General features: G+C 38.0%; 1 protein-coding gene across 7 annotated transcripts in view; it reads right to left on the bottom strand.

Annotated features, from left to right (window-relative positions):
* LOC100395199 (KRAB domain-containing protein 5) overlaps window positions 1–24482 on the bottom strand; it is a 90217-nt gene that overhangs the window by 51869 nt on the left and 13866 nt on the right. Inside the window, exons 1-2 of one of the 7 annotated variants that reach the window (XM_035267491.3) lie at window positions 9181–9222; window positions 8335–8376 (exon numbers count right to left, since the gene is read on the bottom strand). The exons of the other annotated variants lie outside the window; for them this stretch is intronic. The gene's annotated coding sequence lies outside the window, so the exon portion shown is untranslated. Of the gene's footprint in view, window positions 1–8334; window positions 8377–9180; window positions 9223–24482 lie in introns of those variants that run through there. 7 annotated transcript variants of the gene reach the window in all.

Here is a 24482-nt window from a genome sequence, read left to right as displayed (position 1 = left end):
AAAAAAAAAACCCCATCAAAAAGTGGGCAAAGGATATGAGCAGACACTTCTTAAAAGAAGACATTTATGCAATCAACAAACATCTGAAAAAAATCTCAACATCACTGATCATCAGATAAATGCAAATCAAAACCATAATGAGATACTATCTCATGCCAGTCAGAATGGCATTCATTAAAAAGTCAAGAAACAATAGATGCTGGCAAGGCTATAGAGAAATTGGAAAGTTTTTACATTGTTGGTGGGAATGTAAATAAGTTCAACCACTGTGGAAGACAGTGCGGTGATTCCTCAAGGATAGAGAATCAGAAGTATTATTTTACCCAGAAATCCCATTACTGGGTGTATACCCAAAGGAATATAAATCGTTTCACTATAAATACACATGCACACGTATGTTTACTGAAGCACTATTTACAACAGCAAAGACATGGAACCAACCCAAATACCCATCAATGATAGGCTGGATAAAGAAAATGTGCTACATATATACCATGGAATATTATGCAGCCATAAAAAAGAATGAGATCATGTCTTTTTGCAGGGCCATAGATGAAGCTGGAAGCCATCATCCTCAGCAAACTAACACAGGGACAGAAAACCAAAACACCACATGTTCTCGCTTATAAGTGGGAGTTGAACAAATGAGAACACATGGGCACAGAGAGGAAAACAACACACACCAGGGCCTGTTGGGGGTTGGGGGGACAAGGGGAGAAAACATACAGGATGCGTCAATAGGTGCAGAAAACCACCATGGTACACGTATACCTATGTAACAACTCTGCATGCTTTGCAAATGTATCCACCCTTTTTTTGCTAAAGGAAATAAAGAAAAACAAAAATTTAATTGAAAAAAAGACACACAGACCAATGGAACAGAATAGAGTACCCAGAAATAAATAGAGGCACACACTTAAAATCATCCAATTTTTCACAAAGTCAACAAAAATAAGCAATAGTGAAACAACTCCCTATATAAAAAATGGTTCTGGGATGACTGACTAACCATACACAAAAGAATGAACATAGACTCCTATCTTTCACTGTATATACAAATTAACTCAAGATGATTAAAGATTTAAATTCAGAACCTCAAACAACAAAAATACTAGAAGAAAACCTGGCAAACACCATTCTAAACATTGATTTTGGCAAAGAATTTATGGCAGAGTTCTCAAAAGCAATTGTGGCAAAAACAAAAATTAACAAATAGGACCTAATTAAAGAGTTTCTACACAGCAAAAGAAACTGTGAACCAAATCAAAAACCTAAAGAACAGGAGAAGATATTCACAAAATATGTTCTTGACAAAAGCCTAATTCCAGAATCCACATGAAATTTAAATTAACAAGAAAAAAAATAACCCCATTAAAAACTGGGCAAAGGGCAAGAGCAGACACTTCTCAAAAGAAGACATACAATCAACCAATAAGCATATGAAAAAATGTTACACATCACTACTCATCAGAATAATGCAAATCAAAATGACACTAAGATACCATCTATACCAGTCAGAATAGTGATTATTGAAAAGTCAAAAAATAGATGCTGGCAAGTGCTGTACAGTAAAGAGAATACTTACACACTGCTGATGGGAATGTGATTAAATAAGCTCAGTCACTGTGGAAAACAGTTTGGAGATTTCTGAAAGAACTTAGAACTATCATTTGACCCAGCATCCCTATTAATCAGTGTATACCCAAAGGTAAATGAATTGTTCTACCAAAAAGTCAGACGCACTCATATGTTCATCATAGTCCTATTCACAATAGGGAAAAAATGGAATCAGCCTAGGTGCCCATCAATGGCAGATTGGTTAAAGAAAATGTGCTACATAGGCACCATGAAATACTATGCAGCCATTATAAAAAGAATACAATCAGAAGATCCAAGATGGCCATTTAGGAGCAGCTCAGAATTGCAGCTCCCAGTGAAAGTGCGGAGGGTAAGTGGATGCCGCATTTCCAGATGGATGTTTATTGCCCACAGACAAGGAGATTCCCAGGCAGAGGAGCCCCACGGGTCACCAGCACGGCTGTTTTGGCCGGCGTGGCTATTTGGCTGGCGCCCTGGTGCGGCGGTTCTCCACACAAAATACACTGGTCTGGTTGCCCTTTTAAGCTGGAGATTGGAGCTCTGGGAAGGCAGAGTCGCCCATTCATCTGATTAAACAGGAGACTGAAACAGGGAGCCAAGCCAGGACATTCCCGGGCAAAAAAAAAGCACCACGAATCTCAGCGCTGTTCTTTCAGCCCGCACAGTGGGTCACCACATAGGAAATCACACACAGCCTGGCACCTTTTCAGCAGGCGACTGGAATACCTGGGAGAAAGTCAACTGTTCAACTTAAGAAAAAAAAAGGGTCTTAGGCAGAGAGCCAAGTGATCAGGCTCGGGGGGACCCACTCCCACAAAAAAAAAAAAAAAACCAGCAATTGGAAAAGCTCTGGGTTGAGAGTTTCACAGCAAACACAGCTGAACCCAGGACAGTCCAGCTCTGTGGGAAAGGGGCGTCCACCATTACCAAGGCACTCCACCCCTATGGAGGTAGTCCGCCATTGCTGAGGCAGCACACCATTGCCGAGGCAACCTGCCATTACAGAGAGAGTCCACCATTACAGAGGTGAGCCACCATTGCTGAGGCAGTTCTAACCACACCCATATAAACAGGACTGCAGGAAAGTTCACACGGCAGCAGAGTGGAGCCCACAGCAGCTCAGCAAAGCCTCTGCAGGCAGACAGTGACTAGGCTGCCTCCCCAGGACAGAGCACCTGGAGAAAAAAAAGGGGTTTAGGAGTTCTACAGCAGACTTAAACGTACCTGCCCAGCAGCTCTGAATGAACAACAGAGCTCACAGCTCAGCACTTGAGCTCCTATAAAGGACAGACTGTCTCCTCAAGCAGCTCCCTGACCCCCATATATCCAAAGAGTCACCTCACAAAGGACTGATCAGACTGACATTTGGCAGACATCATTCTGGGACAAAGAAAGCAGAAAAAGAAACTGGTAGCAACACTTACTGTTCTGCAGCTGCTGCAGGTGATCCCCAGGCAAGCAGGGCCTGGAGTGGACCTCAGCAGTCCTACAGCAGAGGGGACAGACTGTTAGAAGGAAAACTAAGAAACAGATATAACTTCATCATCAACAAACAGGATGTCCATTCAGAGATCCAATCTGAAAATCAGCAACTACAAAGACGACAGGTGGATAAATCCACAAAGATGGGAAGAAACCAGCGCAAAAGGGAGAAAAACACCCGAAACCAGAACAACTCTCCTCCTACAAGAAATCACAATTCCTCACCAGCAAGGGAACAAGGCTGGGTGGAGAATGAGTGTGATGAAATGACAGAATCAGACTTCAGAAGGTGGGTAATGAGAAACTTCTGTGAGCTAAAACATGTTCTAAAACAATGCATAGAAACTAAGAACCTTGAAAAAAGATTTGACAAAATGCTAACGATAATGGACAACTTAGAGAGGAATATAAGTGAATTGATGGAGCTGAAAAACACAACACGAGAACTTCGCAAAGCATGCACAAGTTTCAACAGCTGAATTGACCAAGCAGAAGAAAGGATATCAGAGGTCGAAGATCAACTCAATGAAATAAAACGAGAAGGCAAGATTGGAGAAAAAAGTGTAAAAAGGGATAAACAAAGTCTCCAAGAAATATGGGATTATGTGAAAAGACCTAATCTACGTTTGATAGGTGTACCTGAGTGTGATGAAAAGAATGAATCCAAGCTGGAAAATACTCTTCAGGATATTATCCAGGAAAACTTCCCCAACATAGGAAGTCAGGCCAATATTCAAGTCCAGGAAATACAGAGAACACCACAAATATATTCCTCAAGAAGAGTAACCCCAAGGCACATAATCGTCAGATTCACCAGGGTTGAAATGAAGGAGAAAATGCTAAGGGCGGCCAGTGAGAAAGTCGGGTTACCCACAAAGGGAAGCCCATCAGATTCACAGCAGATCTCTCAGCAGAAACACTACAAGCCAGAAGAGAGTGGGGGCCAATATTCAACATCCTTAAAGAAAAGAACTTTCAACCCAGAATTTCATATCCAGCCAAACTAAGCTTCATAAGTGAAGGAAAAATAAAATTCTTTGCGAACAAGCAAGTACTCAGAGATTTCATCACCACCAGGCCTGCTTTACAAGAGCTCCTGAAAGAGGCTCTACACATAGAAAGGAACAACCAGTACCAGCCACTCCAAAAACATACCAAATGGTAACAAGCATCAACTAATAAGCAAAACAGCTAGCTAGCATCAAAATGGCAGTATCAAATTCACACATAACAATATTAACCCTAAATGTAAATGGACTAAATGCCCCAATCAAAAGACACAGACTGGCAAATTGGATAAAAAGAAAAAAAGCCAAAACCCATCGGTGTGCTGTATCCAGGAAACCCATCTCACATGCAAGGATTCATAAAGGCTCAAAATAAAGGGATGGAGGAAGATTTACAAGGCAAATCAAGAGCAAAAAAAAAAAAAAAAAAAAAAAAAAAAAGCAGGAGTTGCAATTCTCATCTCTGATAAAATAGACTTTAAAGCAACAAAGATCAGAAGAGACAAAGAAGGACATTACATAATGGTAAAAGGGTCAATGCAACAAGAAGAGCTAACGATCCTAAATATATACATACCCAATACAGGAGCACCCAGATACATAAGGCAAGTTCTTAATGACTTGCAAAGAGACTTAGACTCCCACACAATAATAGCGAGAGACTTTAACACCCCATTGTCAATATTAACCAGACAGAAAATGAACAAGGATATCCAGGACTTGAACTCAACCCTGGAACAAGCAAACCTGATAGACATTTACAGAACTCTCCATCCCGAATCCACAGATCCACATTCTTCTCAGCACCACATCACACCTACTCTAAAATTGACCACATAATTGGAGGTAAAACACACCTCAGCAAATGCAAAAGAATGGAAATCATAACAAACAGTCTCTCAGACCACAGTGCAATCAAGATAGAACTCAGAATTCAGAAACTAACTCAGAACCACACAGCTTCATGGAAACTGAACAACTGGCTCTTGAATGTTGACTGGATAAACAATGAAATGAAGGCAGAAATAAAGATGTTCTTCGAAACCAATGAGAATGAAGACACAACATACCAGAATCTCTGGGACACATTTAAAGCAGTCTCTAGAGGAAAATATATAGCAATAAGTACCCACATGAGAAGCAAGGAAAGATCTAAAATTGACACCCTATCGTCAAAATTGGAAAAGCTAGAGGAGCAAGATAAAAAAAACTCATAACCTAGCAGAAGACAAGAAATAACTAAGATCAGAGTAGAACTGAAGGAGATAGAGACACAAAAAAAACACTTCAAAAAATCAATAAATCCAGGAGCTGGTTTTTTGAAAACATCAACAAAATAGACAGATCACTAGCCAGATTAATAAAAAAGAAGAGAGAGAATAACCAGATAGATGCAATAAAAACGAAAAAGGGGATATCACCACAGATTCCACAGAAATTCAAACCATCATCAGAGATTATTACAAACAACTCTATGCACATAAACTAGTAAACCTGGAAGAAATGGATAAATTCCTGGACACTTGCTTCCTCCCAAGCCTAAACCAGGAAGAAGTCGAAACTATGAATAGACCAATAAAAAGATCTGAAGTTGAGGCAGCAATTAAGAGTCTACCACACACAAAAAAAGCCCAGGTCCAGATGGGTTCACAGCCGAATTCTACCAGACACACAAGGAGGAACTGTTACCATTCCTTCTGAAACTATTCCAAATAATCCAAAAAGAGGGAATCCTTCCCAAATCATTTTATGAGACCAACATCATCCTGGTAACAAAACCCAGCAGAGACTCAACAAGAAAAGAAAACTTCAGGCCAGTATCCATGATGAACATAGATACAAAAATCTTCAATAAAATACTGGCAAACCGACTGCAACAGCACATCAAAAAGCTTATCCACCATGATCAAGTAGGATTCATCCCGAGGATGCAAGGCTGGTTCAACATACTCAAGTCTATAAATGTAATTCACCACATAAACAGAACCAAAGAAAAAAACCACAATTATCTCAATTGATGCAGAGAAGGCCTTTGATAAAATTCAACAACGCTTTATGCTAAAAACCCTCAATAAACTCGGTATTGATGGAACATATCTCAAAATAATAAAAGCTATTTATGACAAACCAACAGCCAATATCATACTGAATGGGCAAAAACTGGAAACATTCCCTTTGAAATCTGGCACTAGACAAGGATGCCTTCTCTCACCACTCCTATTCATTATAGTACTGGAAGTTCTAGACAGGGCAATCAGGCAAGAAAAAGAAATAAAGAGTATTCAAATAGGAAAGGAGGAAGCCAAATTGTCTCTATTTGCAGACAACATGACTGTATATCTAGATAACCCCATCATCTCAGCCCAAAATCTCCTGAAACTGATAAGCAACTTCAGCAAAGTCTCAGGATACAAAATCAATGTGCAGAAATCACAAGCATTCCTATACACCAATAGACTTAAAGAGAGCCAAATCAAGAACGAACTGCCATTCACAATTGCTACAAAGAGAATAAAATACCTAGGAATATAACTAACAAGGAATATAAAGGACCTCTTCAAAGAGAACTACAAACCACTGCTCAACAAAATAAGAGAGGACACAAACAGATGGAGAACTATTCCATGTTCATGGTTAGGAAGAATCAATATGGTGAAAATGGCCATACTGCCAAGAGTAACTTACATATTCAACGCTATCCCCATCAAGCTACCAATGACCTTCTCCACAGAACTGGAAAAAAAACACCTTAAACTTCATATGGAACCAAAAGAGAACCTGCATAGCCAAGTCAATTCTAAGCAAAAAGAACACAGCAGGAGGCATCACAGTACCAGAACACAGAGAGAGGCATCACACTACTGGACTTCAAACTATACTACAAGGCTACAGTAATCACAACAGCATGGTACTTGTACCAAAACAGAGATATAGACCAATGGAACAGAACAGAGGCCTTGGAGGCAACACAATATATCTACAACCATCCGATCTTTGACAAACCTGACAAAAACAAGCAATGGGGAAAGGATTCCCTGTTTAATAAATCGTGTTGGGAAAACTGGCTAGCCATGTGCAGAAAGCAGAAACTGGACCCCTTCCTGACACCTTACACTAAAATTATCTCCCGATGGATTAAAGCCTTAAACATAAGACCTAACACCATAAACACCTAACACCCTAGAAGAAAATCTAGGCAAAACCACTTAGGACATAGGAGTAGGCAAGGACTTCATGACCAAAACACCAAAAGCATTGGCAACAAAAGCCAAAATAGACAAATGGAACCTAATCAAACTCCACAGCTTCTGCATGGCAAAAGAAACAGTCATTAGAGTGAATCGGCAACCAACAGAATGGGGAAAAAATTTTGCAGTTTACCCATCTGACAAAGGGCTGATATCCAGAATTTACAAAGAACTCAAACAGATATACAAGAAAAAAACAAGCCCATCCAAAAGTGGGCAAAGGATATGAATAGACACTTTACAAAAGAAGACATAAATGAGGCCAACAAACATATGAAAAAATGTTCATCATCACTGGTCATTAGAGAAATGCAAATCAAAACTACATTGAGATACCATCTCATGCCAGTTAGAATGGCAATCATTAAAAAATCTGGAGACAACAGATGCTGGAGAGGATGTGGTGAAATAGGAACACTTTAACACTGCTGGTGGGAGTGTAAATTAGTTCAACCATTGTGGAAGACAGTGTGGTGATTTCTCAAGGACCTAGAAATAGAAATTCCATTTGACCCAGCAATCCCATTACTACGTATATATCCAAAGGACTACATATCATTCTACTATAAGGACACATGCACACGAATGTTCATTGCAGCACTGTTTATAATAGCAAAGACCTGGAATCAACCCAAATGCCCATCGATGATAGACTGGACCGGGAAAATGTGGCACATATGCACCATGGAATATTATGCAGCCATCAAAAACGATGAGTTCGTGTCCCCTGTAGGGACATGGATGAACCTGGAGACCATCATTCTCAGCAAACTGATGGAAGAACAGAAAATGAAATACCGGACATTCTCACTCATAGGCGGGTGATGAACAATGAGAACACATGGACACAGGGAGGGGAGCACTACACAGTGGGGTCTGTTGGGGGGAATAGGGGAGGGACAGTAGGGGGTGGGGAGTTGTGGAGAGATAGCATGGGGAGAAATGCCAGATATAAGTGAAGGGGAGGAAGGCAGCAAATCACACTGCCATGTGTTTACCTAATCAACTATCTTGCATGTTCTTCACATGTATCCCAAAACCTAAAATGCAATAAAAAAAAAATATCTATAGCAACCACAAAGCAAATACCTATAACAGATACACAGAAAGAAGTGGGAAAGGAATTAAAACATGTCAGTACAAAAATCAACAAAACGCTAAGAAAGACAGAAAAGAGGAAAACAGGACCAAAACAGATACAAGACCTAAAACAAAAAAGTGAACAAAATGCAACAGTGAGTCATTCCCTTTCAGTAATTACTTTATGTATAAATGAATAAATTCAAAAGATATAATTTGGTGGAATAAATTCAACAAACAAGATCCAACTCCATGCTTTCTACAGAAGATCAACTTTAGATCTAAGAACACACATAAGCTTAACATGAAAAAACGGAAACAAATAGTGTGCAATGTAAAATACTGTCATAATAGTTAAAATACGTGTTATATCAAAACATGTCACAAGAGACAAGAAACGGCATTATATAATTATAAAAGGATTCATTTTACAGGAAGCTATAATAAATATTAACATATATGCACCTAACATCATAGCTCCCAAATATATGCAGCAACCGCAAACTTTTATAGAATTGAAGCAATAAGTAGCCAGCAGTACAATAGTAGTAGGAGACTTCCATACTCCACTTTCACTAATGGGAAGAATAAAAGAGACAGAAGATCAATAAGGAAACAGAGGACTTGAACAACACTATAGACCATCAGACCTAACAGTCATATACAGAACTGACCATTCAACAGCAGAATACACAATACCCTTAACCATACATGAAACATTATCACAGACAGACAACCTGTTTAGCTGCAAAAAAAAGTCTTACCAAATTTAAGCAGATGAAAATCACACAAAGCATTACTTCTTGCTACAACAGAATAAAACTAGAAGTTAAGAACAGAAAGAAAAATGGCAAGCCCACAAATATGTGGTAATTAAATAAACTCTCAAACACACTCTTTTTCAAGAGTTTGAAGACAATATTGTTAAGATGTCAATACTACTGAAAGTAATTCAATGTACACTCCATCAAAATATTAAGGGAACTTTTCACATAAGTATTAAAATAGTCTAAAATGTCTATGGAATCTCAAGAAATCACAGATGAATAAACAATCTTCCACAGGCTGGGTGCGGTGGCTCACACCTGTAATCCAAGCACTTTGGAGGCCAAGGCAGGCAGATCACCTGAGGTTGGGAGTTCAAGACCAGCCTGACCAACACGGTAAAACCCCATCTTTAAATACATAAATAAAAATAAAACAATCTTCCACAGATGGATAAACAATCTTGGGAAAGAAAAACAAAGAGGCATCATGCTTTCTGATTTCAAAACATACTACAATACTATTATACTCAAAACAGTATGCTACTGACATAAAGGTAAATAAAAGATGAAACAGATTGGAGAGTCCAGAAACCCTATGTATATAGTAAACTTATTTTCAAGAAGGGTTCCAATAATTCACACTGAGGAAACAACAGCCTCTTCAATAAACAGGGTTGAGAATGTTGGAAATCCACAAGGGAAAAAATTAAGTTGGACCTTACCTTCCACATTTACAAACATGAATTAAAATGGACTGACTTGTTTTTTACGGCTACAATAACTTGCATTTTTTATTTTCTTATTTGGATGGTTTTCTATCAGCACACAGAGATGCTACTGATATCTGTATGTTGATTTTGTATTCTGCAACTTCACAGAATTTGTTTATTAATTCTAACAGGTTTTCGGTGTCATGTCTATGTTTTTTAAATATACAAAGTCATTATGTCTGTAAACAAGGATGATTTCACTTCTTCCATTCCAATTTGGATGTCTTTTATTTCTTTCTCTTGACTAATTGCTTTGGCTAGGACTTCCAGTACTATGTTGAATAGGAGTGGTGAAAGTGGGTATCCTTTTCATGTTCCAGATCTCACAAATATCGCTTTCAACTTTTCCCTGTTTGGTATATTAACACTGCCTTGTCATATATGTCTTTACTGTTTTGAGATAAATGTCTTCTATACATAATTTGCTTCGAGTTTTCACTATAGAGAATATTAAATGTTGTCAAATACTTTTTCTGTTCATACAAATAATTACAAAAAATTAAGATACCCAGCAATAAATAAAAAGGTGAATGATCTCTACACTGAAAATCATAAAACATGAATTAAAAAAATGAAATACATGTGAACAATGAAAATATATCATGTTTATATACTGGAAGAATATTATTAAAATGGGTATGCTGCCCAAAGTGACCTATAGATTTCATGCAAATTCTATCAGAATACCAATGACATTCTTCACAGAAACAGAAAAAATAAAAATTTAATGTACATGGAACCACAAAATACCCTGAATAGCCAAAGCAATCCTGAGCACAAGGAACAAGGCTGAAGGCATCACACTATCTGACTTCAAAATTTGCTACAAAGCTACAGTATTCCAAACAGCATTGTACTGGCATTAAAACAAACACATAGACCAATATGTCCAATGAGTACATAAATAAACTCATGCACCTAAAGTTGACTTATTTTCAACAAAGATGCCAAGAACACCCTTTGGGGAAAAGAGAGTATCTTTAATGAATGCTGCAGGAAAAACTGAATATCCGTATGCAGAAGAATAAGAGTAGATCTGTAACCCTCATCATATACAAAAACCAATTCAAAATGGACTAAAGACTTAAATGTAATGTCCTAAACTATGAAACTGTTCGATGAAAACAGGGCAAATACAACATTGGACTTGGAAAGACTTCAAAGCAAAGGCAACCTAAACAAAGACTGGCAAATGAGATTACATGAAACTAAAACACTTTTGCATATCAAATGAAATAAGAGAATGAAGAGACAATTTAGACAATGGGAGAAAATATTCACAAACTATACATATGATAAGAGGTTAATATCGAATATATAAGAAATCTGAAATCTCAAAATAAAACAAACATATAATCCAATTTTAAAATGTGCCAAAGACCTTTATAGACATTAGCGAAGAGAAGACATACAAATGGCCCACAGGTACATAAAAAGATGATCAACATCACTAATCATCAAAGAAATGCAAATCTAAACCACAATGAGATACTACCACACTCTAGTTATGACTATAATCAAATGAGTATCATCAACGACTATAATCAAATGACTATAATCCAAAAGACAAAAAATATAACTAAAACAATATTGGTAAGGATGTGAAGAAAAGGGAACACATGTACACTGTTGATGGGATTGTAAAGTAATATGGCCACTATAGAAGAATATGGAGTGGAGGTTCCTGAAAAATTAAAAATAGAGCTGCCATATGATTTAGCAATTCCACTATTGGATATATATCCAAAAGAAAAGAAATCAATGTGTCAAAAACATAGCTGCATTCCCATGTCTACTGCAGCACTCTATAATAGCCAAGATATGAAACCAATCCAAATGTATGGCAAGAGATAAACAGATAAAGAAAATGTGGTGTTCAAGCACAATTAACACTATTCAGCCATTAAAAAATAAAATCCTGTCCTTTGCAATAATATAGATAAACCTTGAGATATCATGTTAAGTGAATGGGCCATATACAAAAAGATAAACCCTTCTTGATCTTACTCAAATGAGTAACCTAAAAAACAAAAGAAAAAAAGGGCAGGGCGCAGTGGCTCATGCCTCTAATCCCAGCACTTTGGGAAGCCAAGGCAGGTAGATCATTTTAACTCAAGAGTTCAAGACCAGCCTGGCTAACATGGTGAAACCCCGTCTTTACTAAAAACACAAAAAATTAGCTGGGCATGGTGGTGTGTGCCTGTAATCCCAGCTACTCGGGAGGCTGAGGCAGGAGAAGAGCTTGAACCCAGGAGGCAGAGGTTGCAGTGAGCTGAGACCACACCACTGCACTCCAGCCTAGAAGACAGAGCTAGACCCTGTCTAATGAAAAAAAAAAAAAAAAGTTGATGTAAGTAGAGAGTATAACAATGGTTACCAGAGACTGAAGGGGAAGGAATAGAAAGAGGTTGGCTAAAAGGTAAAAAGTTACAATTACATAGGAGAAATAAGTTCTGGTGTTCTATAACACAGTAGGATAACAATAGCTAATAGGAGGGTATTGCATATTACAAAATAGCTAGAAGAGGCCAGTCACAGTGTTACATGCCTGTAATATCTGCACTGTGAGAAGCTGAAGCAGGAGGACCACTTGAGGTCAGGAGTTCAAAGCCAGCCTGAGCAGCGCAGTGAGACCCTATCTCTGCAAAAATTTTTAAACATTAGCCAGGCATGGTGGCACATGCCCGCAGCCCCAGCTACTTGGGGTGCTGAGGCAGGAGGATCACTTGAGCCCAGGAGTTTGAAGTTACAGTGAACTACAATTGTGCCACTGCACTTCAGTCTGGGTGACAGAGTGAGATTTTTGTCTTTACAAACAATAAAGATTAAAATATAACAGAAGAGAGACTTTTGAATGAATGTTCTCGTCACAAAGAATTACCAAATACCTGAGGCAATACACTAAATACCCTGTTGTGATCATTATAAAACACACACACACACATATATAATTGTACCCCATAAACAGGTATAATTAACATTGTATCAATTAAAAAAGCAAACTAAAACTTAAACATAAACCTATAAATGTAAAACTCCTAGAAAAACACATAAGGGGAAAGCTTGGTTCGGAAAACTGGTCTTGGCAATGAATTTTTGAAGATAATATCGAAGGGTGAGGCAACAAAAAGCAAGAACATACACATGGCACTACATCCGTATATCCAAAATCTTCCAAACATATTTGAAACAGAACATGGAATAGATATTTGCAAACCCATGCACCCTGCAGCATTACTCACAAAAGACAATACCTGGAAGCAATTAAAATGTCCCTTTATGGATGAGCAGATGAAACAAATGTGGCACATGTATACAACAGAACATTTCTGAGCCTTAAAAAAAAAGAAACATTTTGCCAGGTGCAGCGGCTCATACCTGTAATCCCAGCACTTTGGGAGGCCAAGGCAGGTGGATCAGGAGGTCAGGACCACCCTGGCCATGGTGTAACCCCGTCTCTACTAAAATTGAAAAAAAAAAATTAGCCAGGTGTGGTGGTGGCACACGCCTGTAGTCCCAGCTACTCAGGAGGCTGAGGCAGGGGAATCACTTGAATCCGGGAGACGGAGGTTGCAGTGAGCCAAGATCGTTCCAGCCTGGCGAAAAGAGCAAGATTCTAACCCAAAAAAAAGTAGTAATCAGACACACTTTGACAAGTTGTATCATAAGGACAAACCTTGAGAACAATTATGTTAGGTGAAATAAGATAGTCAAAAAGGAAGAGACACCATTTGATTACACTTACATAAAGTATCTAAGGTAGCCAAACTCACAGAAACATTAAACAGAATGGTGCTCTTCAGTAGCTGGAGAGAAGTGTGGAAAAGAAAATGTGTTGTTTAACCCGTATTCACTTTGACTTTTGTAAGATAAAAACAGTCCATCAAAAAGTGGGCAAAGAATATAAACAGATACTTTTCAAAAGACGACATTTTTGTAGCCAACAACCATGAAAAAGTGCTCACCATCACTGGTCATTAGAGAAATGCAAATCAAAACTACATTGAGATACCATCTCATACCAGTTAGAATGGCGATCATTAAAAAATCTAGAAACAACAGATGCTGGAGAGAATGTGGAGAAATAGGAACGCTTTTACACTGTTGGTGGGAGTGTAAATTAGTTCAACCATTGTGGAAGACAGTGTGGCAATTCCTCAAGAATCTAGAAACAGAAATACCATTTGACCCAATAATCTTATTACTGGGTATATACCCAAAGGATTATAAATCATTCTATTATAAAGACATATGCACATGTAAATTCACTGTGGCACTGTTTACAACAGCAAAGACTTGGAACCAACCCAAATACCCATCAAAGATAGACTGGATAAGGAAAATGTGGCACATATGCACCATGGAATACTATGCAGCCATAAAAAAGGATAAGTTAATGTCCTCTGCAGGGACATGGATGAATCTGGAAACCATCATTCTCAGCAAACTGACACAAGAACAGAAAACCAAACACCACATGTTCTCACTCATAAGCGGGTGTTGAATGATGAGAACACATGGACACAGGGAGGGGAACATCACACACTGGGGTCTGTTAGGGGGTGGGGGCTAGGGTAGGGATAGCAGGGGGTGGGGAGGTTGGGGAGGGATAACATTAGGAGAAATACCTAATGTAGGTGACAGGGGGATGCAGGCAGCAAACCACCATGGCATGTGTATACCTATGTAACAATCCTGTAAGATCTGCACATGTACCCCAGAACTTAGAGTAAAATAAAATTTAAAAAAAATAAATGGCCTACAAGCCTCTTGTAAATATGACTATACTTAACACCAATAAACTTCATACTCAAAAAAAATTATTAAAATATAAATCTTAATGATTACAAGTTTAAGTTCAAGGCCAGCCTGGGCAATGTAGTGAGACTGTATCTCTGCAAAAATTTTTAAACATTACCCAGGCATGGTGGCACATGCCTCATCTAGACAGAATAAAGCAATCATTAAAAGCTAAGAAAAAGGCTGGGCGCGGTGGCTCAAGCCTGTAATCCCAGCACTTTGGGAGGCCGAGGCGGGTGGATCACGAGGTCAACAGATCGCGACCATCCTGGTCAAAATGGTGAAACCCTGTCTCTACTAAAAATTACAAAAAATTAGCTGGGCATGGTGGCACGTGCCTGTAATCCCAGCTACTCAGGAGGCTGAGGCAGGAGAATTGCCTGAACCCAGGAGGCGGAGGTTGCGGTGAGCCGAGATCGCGCCATTGCACTCCAGCCTGGGTAACAAGAGCGAAACTCCGTCTCAAAAAAAAAAAAAAAAGCTAAGAAAAAAAAGTATACGAGTCATGAACACAGTAGAGGCAATATTTCTACAGGCAAAAAACACATAGTTTTGGTTTTGTTTTTTTTTTTTTACAAACAAGAGACATATAGCTAATTCATATATAAATTAAACATCATATTGTCTTAAAGTGTACAGAGTTGAAAATTATCATCCAATTCACAATACCAAAGTGGAAAAGCAAAAATACAATTAACTGATCTAAGAAAACATACCTGAAAAAAAAGAAACACAATCATATGGAATCAATAACAAGAGTAAGAAAAACTTTAGTGTATAAAATAATGAATACCACATAATATATATATACTATTAAAATATACTCCTATAGATATTTACAATTATCAACTATGCGTACCCAGGAAGAACAGGCACTTTGAATCATCGGCATTCGATGAACAGCAGTAAAATGTCACAGAAAATGCATTACAATCATTAATAATTAGCGCTAATGAGAAAATTTTAATGAATAAATATTTAAAAGACACGAGGAAAACTTCTTTATCGTGTTATCAATATATTGGTGTTATTCTTACATAAGACAGAACGGCATTAATAAAGACTTTAGAAGCTAAGAAAAGCTTTATATTTCCAAATAAAGGAACATAAAGTTGCAAAACACAGTGAGAAATACTGAAATATAAAGTCAGTATTTGGGATTAAATTATGTCATTTAAATACAGGCTAAAAAAAGGATATAAATCTTAACAATTCTTTTTTGCTTACAGTAAACTTATAATCAAACATATTAATAAATATGTGATGCCCACTAGTAATCTAATTTACATCTTACACAAAAATGTGTACATTCGAGCACTTTATTTCAGAACTTTTGAATCTAAAAATCACAGACAAATTTGATATACATTTCAGAAAGTGAAACTTATAGGATTAGTAGCATAAGCAAGATGACCAAATAGGAGGCCCCCATGCATATTTGTCACAACATAATGAGGCAGCTGTGCCAAGCACAACTGCCTTTATGAGAGCTTTGTGATCCAGGTCAGAATTTGTGATGCCTGTGGAGCTCAAGATCACAGAGGACAATTTGAGGACAAGTCCTTAACTGAAGGGTAGCTTACTGATCATGGTTCTGGGGACAAACACACACACACGCCATATCCCACTGTAGATTTAGCTGTAGCTGACTTGGCCTTGGTCCTGCCACAAAAAATCTGCCAAGAAATCAGGGGGATTCATTCCAACCTGAGATTCAGGTGACAGGCCTGAAGACCCTGGTCCTGTCTGTGGCCCCTGAATAAAGCAAAATCTATCTCCCTCACTTCTCAGTCATGATCTGGAAAAAACTCTGTCCATACAGGGAGCCTAAGGAAGAAACATCCATCTGTGACCTTGGATTTAGGACTGTCAACACTGACTGAATGGGAATCAAGTAGTGGCACTAAAACTTTGTTCCGGTTTCATGCAGCCACAGTTCAGTTTTGCTTAACATGAAATCTGCCTAAAAACACACACATCTGTGCCCCTGGAGCTAGACTTGCTGACATTAATCTCACTGTTAATCTTTTTTTTTTTTTTTTTTTTTGAGACAGAGTTTAGCTCTCGCTACCCAGGCTGGAGTGCAATGGCGTGATCTTGGCTCACCGCAACCTCCACCTCCTGGGTTCAGGCAATTCTCCTGCCTCAGCCTCCTGAGTAGCTGGGATTACAGGCACGCGCCACCATGCCCAGCTAATTTTTTTTTTTTTTTTTTTTGTATTTTTTTAGTAGAGACGGGTTTTCACCATGTTGACCAGAATGGTCTCGATCTCTTGACCTCGTGATCCACCCGCCTCAGCCTCCCAAAGTGCTGGGATTACAGGCATGAGCCACCGCACCCGGCCCCCTCACTGTTAATCTTAAAGCAGCCCTTAAAGTGGCCCTGTTACCTAGCTTTATTTTCTGCCAGTCAGGGTCTGGAAGCAGTCCTACTCACCTAGAAACCTGGAGGGGGACATGCCATGGTCCCAGAGACAACTGAGCCTTTCATCTCAGCTGTGTATCCTGCAGCAGCCCTATGAATCAGTTCCAGCAGTCAGTCATGTCCATTGGTGACTTATTCAATGACTGGATGAAAGCACTTCCAGAGACTCAGCAGGAGCCACACCTGTCCACATCCATTCTATCAGCAACCCCACTCTGCAGAAACAACTGCAATTTCTTATCTTAGAAACAGCCCCAGTGCTCAAGATCCTGAAGAAAGGTGTCTTCCCAGAGAACGGACAGGATCCACGACTGTCTATGCCCTGCTAATGGGTCTGTCAACCATAAAATCCATTACAAACTCAGTAGCCATCATGTGACTGCTCCAACACACTCAACTGCAATCTTAGTCAAAATCTCATCAGCTCAGGGATCCGAAAGAAAAAAGTATTTATTTCCCAAAACTAGTCTATAATAACTGGAAGAGATGTTTGCTCCTTCACATTCAGGGACATAAACATAACGGTACACAGATAATAAAGAATGGAGTAAACTGCCACCACCAAAGGAAACTAAAAATCCCTAGTTATCATCTCCCAAGAAATGGCTATCTGAAATTTGGCTGGTGAAGAATTCAAAATAATCATCTTAAAGAATTTCAGTGAGATGCAAAAGAACACAGATAGATAACTAAAAAGTTTTATAATACAATAATGGAACAAAGTAAGTTTTAACAGAGAAATAGAAACCATTAAAAAGAACCAAACAGAAATCTTGGAACTAAAGTGAAAAATGGAAGAACTGGAAAAAAAAAGTAACAGTTTTAACAAGAGACTGAGTCATGCAAGAAAAAAAAAATCAGCAAATGCAAAGACAGGACATTTGAAAGTAATCTCATTCTTTGGGTATGCTGAAAAAAAAAGATTATTTTAAGATACAATGTCTTAAAACTCCCCAAATCTGTAAAAGGATATGAACAACCAGTTTCACAAAGCTCAAAATACCTACCTATGGTAAGAAGAACCTAATGAAGACCTCCCTGGGACATATTAAAATTAAATTGTCAAAATTCAAAGACAAAGCAAGAATCATGAAAGCAACATGAGACAAGAGATTCTTCATATACAAGGGAAACTTTATAATGTTATCAGCAGATTTTTTAGCAGAAACCTTACAGACCAAATGGGAGTGATACCATATATTCAAAGTGCTGTAAGAAGGAAAATTAAAAAAAAAAGGGGGGGGGAGTAACTAACAAGGCTATACATAACAAAGCATCTTTTAGAAATAAAAGAGAGACGAAGACATTTCAAGACCTCCAACTCCCCCCTCAACAAAAAAAGTTAAGGAAATTCATCACCACTAGACCTGTCTAGGAAAGCTAAAGGACTAAAGGGAATTACCCAAGTTAAAATGATGAAATGCTAACTAAATATGAAAACATTAAAACTACAAACCTCATTGGAAATGGGAAATATATAATGAGATTCAGAATACTCAAATACTGTAATGGTGGCACAGAAATCACTTTCAATTCTACTATAAGAACTATAAAACAAAAGCGGTTTTAAAAAGTATAGCTACTTTTTACTTAAAATGTATAATTTGTTAATGAATACACAATATAAAAAGTTTTAAAGTGTGATATATATAGTATAAAATGTATGAAGGGGAGGAAAATTATAGTTTTTCTATGAATAAAAGTTGAATTATCATCATCTTAGACTAGACTATTACAAGATGCCTTATGTAAGTCTTATAACCACTAGTGGGAAAAAACTAGTTGATACAAGAAAAAGAGAAAGTAATCAAAGTATACAAAAACAAGACAAAAAATTAACAAAACCAAAGGGAAGACAGCATAAGAGGGAAAAAGAAACAAACAAAGTGTAAAATAGAAAACAAAATTATAATAGTTACCTATCAATAATTACATAAAGAGATTAAATTATCCAATAAACAGACACCGATACAGACTGAATGACACTTGCAAACTTTAGCTTAAAATTTAATAGCAATTGTGATAGAATTAAGAAGTGGGACTTTTAAGAAGTGATTAAGCCATAAGAGTTCTGCCTGCATGAATATATTAATGTCCTTATTACATCAGTGGGTTAGTTATCACAGTGTGCATTTGTTACAGAAGAGAGCTCTCTCCCCTTCATGCCTTTGGCCTGGTTATTATGCAGGAAAAGGTCTTTACCTGATGCTAGTGTCATGCTCTCTGCCTTCCCTGCCTCCAGAATCATAAGCTGAATTAATTTGTATCCCTTATAAATCACCCGTTTCCTTATAAAATAGCCTGTGATATTCTGATATAGCGGCACAGATTTAAAACAGACGAGAGTGGCTGAATGAATTTTTAAAAATTGAGTGATAGGTTGCTTACAAAAGACTCAGTTTTGATTTAAGGACAAACATAGGCTAAAAGGGAAAGCACTGGAAAGAATATTCCATACATATGATAAAAAAAAAAAGAGTGCAGGCAGGGGTAGTCATACTTTTATTAGACAAAACAGACTGTCAGACAAAATCTGTCACAAGAGACAAAGGAGTTAATTATATAATAATAGAGAGGTTAATTTGCACCAGAGGATAGAAAAATTAAATAGATATATGCACCCAACACTGGAATACCTAATTATAAAAAGCAAACATTAACAGAACTGGAAGGAGAAATATAAAGAAATACAATAAAAGACAATGTTAGCACCCTCCTTCAAATGGATACCTCATTCAAGCACAAAATAAAGAAAACAGTGCACTCCTAGAACATTACGGACTAAATATACATATAATATCCCATCCAACAATATGAAAATACACATTCTTCTAAGAAAACATGAAACATTCTCCAGAACAGAGCACATGTTAAACCAAAAGTAAAAAACGGTGCGTATTTTCAAATTCAAAAAATATATAATTCTATCAATTATTTTTTCTGATTGCACTAATATAAAACTGAAAATCAATAGCAGGAACAAAACTGGAAACTCACAAATATGTGAATATTAAACAACACACTCCTGAAAAATCAGTGGGTTAAAGAAGAAATCAAAAGAAAAATCAAGTGTATCCTGAGACAAATGAAATTGGAAACACAAGAAACCAAAACTTCTGGGATGCAACAAAAGCAGTTCTAATAGAGAAGCTTATAATAATAAAGTCCTACAGTAAGGAAAAAAAAGGTGTTGAATAAGCACTCTAACTCTAATCCTCAAGAATCTTGAACAAGAAAAATAAAATAATCCCAATGTTAGCATACTTATGGAAATAATAAGAATTAGAACAAAAAGAGACTAAATAGAGACTAGAAAGACAATAAAAAAGATCAAAGAAAGTGAATTGAGTTTTTTAAAGAAAACAAAATTGAGAAACTTTTGGCCAGACTAAGCAGAGGAACAAAGAGAGGACTCAAAAAATTACAAATGGCTGGGTACGCTTGTTCATGCTTATAATCCCAGCACTTTGGGAGGCCATGGCGGGTAAATCACTCGAGCCCACAAGTTGGAGACCAGCCCAGGCAACATGGCAAAACCTCTCTCTCCAAAAAATACAAAAATTAGCTGAGCATGGTGGTATGCACGTCTAGTCCCAGCTACTTGGGAGGCGGGAGAATCACCTGAACCCAGGAGGTTGAGGCCACAGTGAGTCATGATCATGCCACTACACTTTGGCCTGGCCATCAGCGTGAGACCCTGTCCCAAAAAATAAATAAATAAAAGAAAGAAATATGAGTCATCGCAACTGATACCAGACAAAGAATAACAAGATACTGCTATGAACAATTACAGGATAACAAATTGGATAACTTAGAAGAAATAGATTCTTAGAAATGAATGACTGACCAAGATTAAATCAGGAAGAAACAGAAATACTGAACTGACCAGTAATAAGAAAGGAGATTGAAGCAGTAATAAAAAAATCCAATGAGAAAAAGTCCATGACCAAATGACTTCATGGGTGAATTGTATCACACATTTAAAGATGAATTAATGTCAATCCTTTCCAAATTCTTCCAAATATTTGAAGGGAAAAAACATTGCCATTGCCCCTTAGTTTGCATGTAAGGAAAAGTGGGCATATAAGTACATGGCTGCAGAACTGCTCCTCTCAGCACACTGCCTGCAGGGGAGCCTTGTTCCACAGGAGCAGTCACAGAGCTGCAGCACTGCCAGCTCAATAAAGCTGTTTTCTTCTACCACTAGCTTGTGCTTCCATTCTTCCTGAGTGAAGCCATGAACCTTACCAGGATAAGCCCCAATTTGGAGGCTCACCTGCCCTGCAAGAAAAGCAATTAAGAAAAAGAAATAAAAGGCACTCACATCAGCAATGAAGAATTAAAACTCTCTCTGCTTGCAGATCAGGTGATTTTATATATAGAAAACCCTCAAGAGTACACAAAAGGACATAGAGCTAATACACCCATTCAGTAAAGTTGAGGTCACAAAATTAACATGCAAAGATTAGTTGCATTTCTATATACTAACAATAAATGATCTGAGAAGAAAAGTTAAGTAAACAATCCAAGTTATAATAGCATCAAAAAGTATAAAATTCATATGACTCCATCTAACAAAGGAGGTGAACGATCTGCTCAGTAAAATCTATGAGACACTGATGAATGTAAAAGACACAAATAAATGGGAAAATATTCCTTGCTCATGGACTGGAAAAATTAATATTAATAAAATGTCCACACTACACAAAGTGATCTACAGATACAACATAATCCCTATTAAAATTCCAGTGTCAGTTTTCAAAGAAATAGAAATAAATTCTAAAATTTATTTTTTTTTAATATAGTTTTTGAGACAGAGTCTCACTGTTGCCCAGGCTGGAGTGCACTGACATGATCGTGGCTCACTGCAACCTCTGCCTCCTGGGTTCAAGCAATTCTCTTGCCTCAGCCTCCCAGTAGCTGGGATTACAGGTATGCACCACCACACACCTGGCTACAATTTTTATATTTTTAATAGAGATGGAGTTTCATCATGTTAGCCAGGCTGGTCTTGAACTCCTGGCCTCAAGTGATCCACCTGCTTTGGTCTTCCAAAGTGCTGGGGTTACAGGTGTGAGTCACTGCATCTGGCCTTCAAAGTTCTATAAAACCACAAATGACTCCAAATAGCCAACACAATCATAAGAAAGAAGAATAAAGCTGAAGGCATCACACGTCTGCATTCAAAACTATTACAAAGCTATACTAACCATGAGTATTACACTGACCTAAAAAGACACATAAACCAATGGGACAGAATAAGGAAACCAAAAATAAACCCATCTTTGCCAAGGGCACCAAGATACACAAAGGGAAAAGTACAGTCTCTTCAATAAATGATGCTGGAAAAGATGGATATTCATGAGCAAAAAGATGAAATTGAACATTTATACCATATACAAAAATGAACTGAAAAAGAATTAACACTTGAAGGTAAAATCAGAATCTGTATAATTTTTAGAAGAAACACAGGGAACAAGCCCTTTGACATCAGACTTGGTGCTGATTTTTTTAATTTCACACCAAGAAAAGCAATCAACAAAATCAGAAAACAAAAACAAGTGGGACTCTATCAAACTAAAAGTGTCTGCACAGCAAAGAAAACAAAGAACAACATGAAAAAGCAACCTAAGGACTGGCCTAAGGACTGCAAGAAAATCTATCTAATCAGAGTTTCATATCCAAAATACGTAAGAATCTCACACAACTCAATTGCCAAAAAAAGTCAATCTGACTTAAAAATATGCAAAGGACCTGATTAGAAATTTTTCCAAGGATGACATAAAAGTGGCAAACAGGTTTAAGAAAATGTGCTCAACATAATTAATCATCAGGGAAATGCACATCAAACCTCAATGAGACATCACCTCACACTTACAGAGATACCACAATGAGATATCAAATCATGAGATATCACCTCATAGTGTTAGAATGGCTATTATCAAAGACACAAGAGATCACAAATGTTGGTGACTGTGGAGAAAAGGAAACCTTGTACACTGTTGGTGGAAATGTAAATTGATCCAGCCATTATGGGAAAAAGGATGGAGGCTCCTCAAAAAATAAAAAATAGAAGTACCATGTGAACTTTCACTCCCATTTCTAAGTATATACCTAAAAGAAATAAAATCTGGTGGGTGCAGTGTCTCACACCTGTAATCCCAGCACTTTGGGAGGACAAGGCAGGCAGATCACTTGAGGCCAGGAGTTTGAGATTAGCCTGGCCAACATGGGGAAACCCCGTCTCTACTAAAAATACAAAAAAAATTACCCAGGGACGGTGGCACACGCATGTAATCCCAGTTACTCAGGAGGCTGAGGCACCAAAATCACTTGAACCAGGGAAGCACAGGTTATAATGAGCCAAGACGGCACCACTGCACTCCAGCCTGGGCAACAAAGTGAGACTCCATCTCAAAAATAAATAAATAAATAGGCCTTTGTCTTTCCCTGTAGCCGCAGCTCCGGGTCTCATCTTCGCTTCTCTGTGTCCTGTTCTCCTAGATGCCCAGCTTTTGTGGCCCTGTGACCTGCAGGTATTGGAGATCCACAGCTAAGACGCCAGGATCTCCTGGAATCCTGGAAATGGAACCGCTGACATTTAGGGATGTGGCCATAGAATTCTCTCTGGAGGAGTGGCAGTGCCTGGACACTACATAGCAGAATTTATATAGGAATGTGATGTTAGAGAACTACAGAAACCTGGCCTTCCTGGGCAGACAAGCAACCTCATCAAGCAGCTCCCTGACACCACAGCCAGGTAAATCCACAAAGATGGGAAAAAACCAGCACAAAAAAGATGAAACCATCAAAGACCAGAACACCTCTTCACCTTCAAAGCATCACAACTCCTCAACAACACAGGATCACAACTTGACCGAGGAGTGCAACGAATTGACAGATACAGGCTTCAGAAGGTGGCTAATAACAAACATTTCTGAGCTAAAGAAACATGTTCTAATTCAATGCAAAGAAACCAAAAACCTCGGGAAAAAGTTAGACAAAATGCTAATTGGAATAACCAGCATAGAGAAGAACATGATGGAAGAAGAAGAACTTGATGGAGTTGAAAAACACAGCACAAGAACTACATGAAGCAAACACAAATTTTAATAGCCAGGTTGATCAAGGAGAAGAAAAGATATCAGAGATTGAAGATCAACTCAATGAAATAAAAAGAGAAGGCAAGATAAGAGAAAAAAGAGTGAAAAGAAATGAACAAAGCCTCCAAATGGGATTATGTGAAAAGACCTAATCTATGCTTGATCAGTGTACCTGAATATGATGGGGAGAATGAATCCAAG

The sequence above is a fragment of the Callithrix jacchus genome, chromosome 12 (assembly GCF_049354715.1).
Source record: "Callithrix jacchus isolate 240 chromosome 12, calJac240_pri, whole genome shotgun sequence".
In the NCBI taxonomy this organism is placed as follows: domain Eukaryota; kingdom Metazoa; phylum Chordata; class Mammalia; order Primates; family Cebidae; genus Callithrix; species Callithrix jacchus.
This window is presented reverse-complemented; position numbering and strand designations above follow the sequence as displayed.